We start from the raw sequence: 6,239 nt of genomic DNA on the forward strand, positions 1-6,239 counted from the left end.
TGAATGAGAACCCAAAATCTCTGTAAATGTTCATTAAAACTAATAAAGTTTAATAATAATTTAAAAAATATACTAAGGAGTTAAATAGAAGATTCCAAAGGGCAGCAAGGGAAGAGAAAGTAAGGTATTATAATTAAATTGCAAAGAGCTGGAGTCAGAAAATCAAAAGGGCCCACTGGCTCAGCATTTCATAAGCTCAAGGAACATTCATAAGCTCAAGAACAAGTTCAAGCCTCGAGTTGCAATACTTAAGGATGCTTTAGGCACAATATTAAATGATCCAGAAAGCATGAGAAGAATATGGGAAGAGTATAGAGAGTCACGGTACCAAAAGGAATTGGCTGACACAAAAGAATTTTGTGAAACAACATATTAGCAAGAGCCTGTACTGATAAAGGAAGATGTTCAAGCTGCTCTGAAAGAATTGCCAGAAATTGATGAAATTGATGGAATGTTGACATATTTCAATAAACAGACGCTGCCCTGGGGTGCACTTAACAAGTTGTTCCAAGAAATCTGAAGGACAGCCAGCTGGCCAACTGACTGGAAGAGATTCATAGTTGTTCCCATTCCAAAGAAAGGTGACCCAACAGTGCAGATATTACCAAACAGTATCATTAATAACACATGCAAGTAAGATTATTCTGAAAATTATCCAAAAATAACTGAAACAGCACATCAGTTAATGTGCAGGCTGGGTTTAGAAGAGGCTATGGTACTAGGGATATTATAGCTAATGTTAGATGGATCTTGGCTGAAAGGACAGAGTACCAGAGGAATGTCTAGCTGGGTTTCATTGACTATGAAAAGGAATTTGACTGCATGGATCACAACAAACTGTGGCTAACTCTGAGAAGAATGGGAATCCTAGAACACTTGATTGTGCTTATGTGAAACTTATACTTGGATCAGGAGCTAATTGTCAGGCCCTTGCGTCTCTGGCACACCAGGCTGGCGGCAGTGATGAGCTGGATGGCGCAGCGCAGCGAGGTCTCCAGCCCAATGCGAGTCAGCACCATGTAGGCGTCCTCGCCCATCTCCACGTCCTCCTCCTCCCATGCAGAGGACCTGCTTCATGTCCTTCTCGCTGTAGGGAGATGTGGACACGATGAGCAGCCGGTCAAGCAGGTCAATGGGAATGCCGTGCGGGCTCTGGTAGCTGGATCCGGGTAATGTCGCCGCTGGTGGCCATGATGAGGACCGGCGCCAGGACCCGGTTGAGGAAGGAGAAGCTCTCGATGTCCGACATCTGGACCTTGTCAACGAAGAGCACCCCGGGGATGATCTCGGCCTTGCCTTCTTCTCGCCACTCGGCGCTGATCTGCTCTCGAACTTCAGACGTAATCTCTCCCCTGTTCCAGGAAGTCCTGCGTGCGGGAGTTGATGATGTCGATCTCGCGCGGGGACACGCGGTGTGCACTACGTCTTTGCGCTTCTGCAGCCCGCGGTGCGGGCACTGCACGAACTTGGTCTGGGAGCCCATGGCCTTGTAGTCTCGGTCCCGAGTGAAGGAGCGCCCCAGTTTTGAGATCTTGCCTGTGGCCTTGTCTATGGTGATCACGTCCCCAGCCTGGACCTTGTCCTTGGTCAGGGACTCGACCATCTTAGTGCCCAGGTCATAGCTGGTCTCCATCTCTGTGGTCTTCAGGGTCAGTTTGCCCACCTTGAAGCCCGCCCGTGGCTGATCGATCTGAACCTCCACGACCTCCCCTTTGATGATCTCCGTCTCCTCCTGGATGCGGGCACCGATAGAGCAGCGGAAGGCCTGCGTCAGGGTCTCGGTCTTTCTCATCTCCAGGGAGAAGACTTCACTGCCAGCGATGGCTGTGAAAGGGGTGTCAGGGCCTGGGCCATGCCCATGGCGATGGCCGTTTTCCAAGTGCCAGGCTGGCCGGCGATAAGGACAGCCCGCCAGCGATCTTGCCTTTTCGAATCATCTCTGGCACCACGCCCGCTGCCCGCTGGGCCACCAGCTGTCCACCATGCCCTGCGAGGCCTGCTGCGGTTCCACGGCATCGTCCAGCCCCAGTCCCCGGGTGTGGGAGTGAGCACCGATGCGTTCAATCAGCTTCACGTCGCGGAACTCTGGAACCTTGGTGGTGCTGCCACGGTTGCCATGATGCTCACTCGAAAGGTGAGTTTTTTAAACCTACTTGTTTTTACAGTAAAAAGACCTAGTGAGCTCCCACGGCGCAGCTCCACTCTCTAACTTATCGACTACCCGTGAATTCTGACCCACTTACAGCAGCTAATAACAAAAGTACACAAAATGACCATCAGTGCCGTCAGTCACCACTCCCTCCCTCAATGCCATCAAGTCGATTGTGACTCGTAGCAAGCCCTGATCTGGCTTCTAAGGCTGTAAAGCTTAATAAGAGCAGACTGTTCATCTTTCTCTCTCAGATATGCTGGTGGATCCAAACCCCCCGAGGCACATGGTGTTTCAGTTAGCTGCACAGCTCTCTCCGAGCCATGGCATCAGAGCGCCTGCCATCAATCACGAGGGAAATGCCAATCAAAACAATACTGCATCCACACTGGAATGGGTGGAATAAAATTATGTCCTGATAAACAAGTGCTGGCCAGTATCTAGGGAAAGTAGAGCTCTCTCATACGTTTCTGGTACAGATATAAAATGGTGCAGTTACTTTTAGGAAATAGTTTCTCAGTTTCACAAAAGTTAAACAGTGAGTTAGCTCTGACTCAGAAATTACACTATGAGGATAGCTCTCTCTCTTACTCTCTCTTTCATTGTCATTGAGTGGAAACTCATAGCTGAGCCTGCACTGGGTTTTCAGAGGTGGTAAGTCATCTAGGAGGAGACTGCCCAAAATCTTCCTTCACCACAGCTGGTGGATTTGAACCATCTGCCTTTGAATTGGCAGCACAAGGCCACCAAAGCTCCCTTTTTAAGAATACACCCAAGCAAAATTATAAACCCACGTCTCCATGGAAATCTACACATGAATGTTTACAGCAGCATTATCCTTAATAATCAAGCAATAGAAACAACTCAAATATCAGCTAGTGAATGAGTAAACAAAATGTGGTCTATTCATTCTATGGTATGTTACTCAGCCATAGAAAGAATAAAGTATTAACTAATGTTACAACACAGTAAGTAAGTGCTTAGGTCTAGAGGATAAACGAAGACAGGGAGAGTGACAGTAAAGCTTAGAGAAACAACAGATTGGTGATTACTAGGGCCTTGGGGAGAGGAAAGGACAGTGAATGTTAATGGATATAGGACTTCTTTTTTTAAAGTGATAGAGATGTACAGACATTAGATAGTAGTGATGGTTGTATAATTTGTACTATATGAAAAACCACTGAATTGTAAATTTTAAATGGAGTGAGTTTCATGCTGTGCAGCAATTCTGAAGACGTGGTTTGAATCGATCAGCGGCTCTGTGGTAGAAAGATGAGCAGTCTCCTCCAGTGCGATTAACTGCCTCTGAAAATCTCCTGGAGGGTCAGCTATGAGTCAATACCTATTCAACAGTACACAACAACAACAATTGTGATTTAATTTAAAGACTCAATAACATTCCTATATATTATTCTTGGCATTGCCTTTGATTGGGAATCAACCCCTAGCTGACTCTCTAGCAGGTTTTCAGAGGTAGTTAATAGCACAGGAGAAGACTGCCCGTCCTTCTCCTGTGGATCAGCTGAAGGATTTGAACCTCGCACCTTTGGGACTGCAGTGCAGTTTCTTACCACTATGCCACCAGAGCTCCCTATATATTAGCAACATTTAATTGGGGACAAAATAATTTAATACATGAACTAATTTACAATAACAAAGAAAACTTGGAGCTGTCTGAGACGCAATCTAATAATGATGTCCTATTTTCTGAAGCTCCAAATTTTATGGAAGGCCATAAAAAAATCTAATTAAATGGAGAGATCATGGAAATCACATTACAAAGTCAATTTACTCCAAACTAATTTATAGATTTGCCACGTTTTGATCAAAGTGAGGAAATTTTTATGTAAGTGTATAAACTTAACATTGTGACCGTAAAGTTGAAGACAAAAAGCTAAGAACAGCTAAGAGAATTATTAGAATTAAGGCTGCCTCACCACCCCACTCTCTCAAAATACCAAGGACCTCTTTTTTTAGTACCCTCTATTTAAAAACAAAAAACAATAACAGACCCACACAGACATGAAGGAAGCACTGGCTGGTCCTGCATCATCCCCATGACCTTTCCTATGCTCAGGTCCACTGGTGGAGCCACTGTGTATTTTTAGTACCTTCTAGCCTAAGGGGTTCATTTTCTCCCACTATATTTGTCAATATTTTATTCTGAACCATAGCATTTTCACTGATGAATGTTTGGGAGTCCTAGTGACTTAGTGGTAAGGAGTTGTGTTGTCACCCCAGAGGCACACAGTTTGAACTCACCAGCTGCTTCTTGGAAGAAAGATGGGTAGTTTCCTCCAGTGTGATTTACAAATGCCTCTGAAAACCTACCAGAGGGTCACCTATGAGTTGGTTCCGACTTGATAGTACACAACAACAACAAGTTTTGGAATCAAATTGTCAGGCCTAGGACTTCCTTCTTAGTCTATCTACCATGGATGGGTCGACCCCACTGGTGTTTCAGATGTCATTGGCACAGTTTTCATCATCACAGCAAAAAGTAAGTCATGCAGTGAGATAAGCTGACAGAGGGCAGTGGCAATTGCGGGCACATACTTTAGGGAGTTCTTATACATAGACAATAGGATCCATGCGCAAGAATGTTCAGAGCAACACTGTTTAACATTTGTAAGACATGTTGATACTTCTGATGTTGAGTGGCATTGAGTAGGAACCAACTCATAGCTGACCCTCCAGGAGGCTTTCAGAGGCTGGAGAAGAAGAGTGCCCATCTTTCTGTCTCTCAGAACAGCTGTTGGATTTGAACATTTCCTCTCCTACCTACTAGATCACTAGAGCTCCCTTAGTAAGACACAGAAACAGCTAAACATCCATCAATGGGGGAATGGATAAATAACCTGTGGTCTGTTTATGTAATGAAATATTACCCTGCAGTGAAAAAAAAGTCATCTCAATCAATAACTTGTAGCTCTACAAGTCTCGGACATCTAGAAATCATCATGGTCAGTGAAAAAAACACTTGCAAAAAAAGGTTCATAAATTACAACGTGAATAGAAAAAGCAAAGTTTTCATTATCAAATTTTGAAAGATTGGATATAAAAATGGACAATGATCAGACCACATGTAAAGGTAGAACAATGGCCACAGCCCGGAGCAGCCAGTCTCCACAGCTAACAAGCAGTCCAGGACAACAAACCGCCGCCACTGTAACTGAATCCACCAGGGCCAGGACATCGTTAATAAGGACAGCTTCCTAATTTTTCCCTCACTTCTGTTTATTCGGCTGCTGAGTCTGATAACCTGTGCAGCAATCCCAAAGGCACGGGGTTGGAATCCACCATCTGCTCTGGCTGGGCAATCTCCTCCCCTGCAATTTACTGCTTCCGGAAACCTGAGGGAGGTTTAGCTATGGGTTGGTTTTGACTTGACAGCACACACAGCAGAAAGGTTAGAGGTTCAAACCAGCCACTCTCCAGCAGCAAGAGAACACAATGGGCTGCTGTGAAGATTTACAGATTCAGAAGCCCCACAGGGAAGCTGTACTCAGTCCTGTATGATGGCTGGGAGTCAGACCCATCATTTTGGCTGTGGTTTTGCTTTGGTTGGTTGGATAAAGCCAAATATGCTCCCCACAAAAACCAACTACACAAGGTACCCTGCTTGTAATTCGCCTGCCCACAGCTTCTCCATGCCAACAACCTCCATCAGAGCTGCTCACGCTTCCTCCCCTTCTTTGACACGCTGAAGCTTTCCAACTCCCCTGCCTGCCTTTGAGTTTCAGCCAAACGTCTCAGTGTAACTGGCTTCCTTGTAAGCTCTAGAGAAATAACCTTCGTTTGCTTTCCTTAAGGCTTTCTCTGTGTCCACAGGTTGTGATGAACAAACACAGACAACAGTCAATATTTAACAACACGGACAGAGGATATATGTGGACTTGAGGAGGGCAATCACATTTGGGGAGACAGAAAGAAATATGGATGGGTGGGATCGGAATAATTTTATTTCTGTTAAAAAGCTTCTTAAGCAAATATACTAACAGTTACTAAAACTGAGAAATAAATATGTTGTTGTTGTTGTTGTTATGTGCCATCGAGTCGTTTCCGACTCATAGCGACCCTATGCACAACA

The 6,239-nt window shown here is 45.0% G+C and overlaps 1 pseudogene; it reads right to left on the reverse strand.

Moving 5' to 3' along the window:
• Window positions 1-908: 908 nt before the first annotated feature.
• On the reverse strand, window positions 909-2,118 carry LOC102852876 (annotated as a pseudogene).
• Between the last annotated feature and the right edge of the window lie 4,121 nt (window positions 2,119-6,239).

Source organism: Elephantulus edwardii, unplaced genomic scaffold (genome assembly GCF_000299155.1).
Source record: "Elephantulus edwardii isolate Elephantulus edwardi_28Jun2011 unplaced genomic scaffold, EleEdw1.0 scaffold00041, whole genome shotgun sequence".
NCBI classification, from domain to species: domain Eukaryota; kingdom Metazoa; phylum Chordata; class Mammalia; order Macroscelidea; family Macroscelididae; genus Elephantulus; species Elephantulus edwardii.